Below are 225 nucleotides of genomic sequence, written 5' to 3' on the forward strand. Positions count from 1 at the left end.
GTTTATTTTTATTTATTTATTTATTTGTTCTTAGTGGTCTCGGGTTCGATACCCAGATGCAGGTATTATTTATTTATTTATTTATTTATTTATTTATTTATTTATTTATTTATTTATTTATTTATTTTTATTTATTTATTTGTTCGTAGTGGTCGCGGGTTCGATACCCAGATGCAGGTATTATTTATTTATTTATTTATTTATTTATTTATTTTTTATTTTTAT

Source organism: Eimeria mitis, genomic scaffold, assembly GCF_000499745.2.
Source record: "Eimeria mitis Houghton genomic scaffold, Emh_scaff5171, whole genome shotgun sequence".
Lineage (NCBI taxonomy): Eukaryota > Apicomplexa > Conoidasida > Eucoccidiorida > Eimeriidae > Eimeria > Eimeria mitis.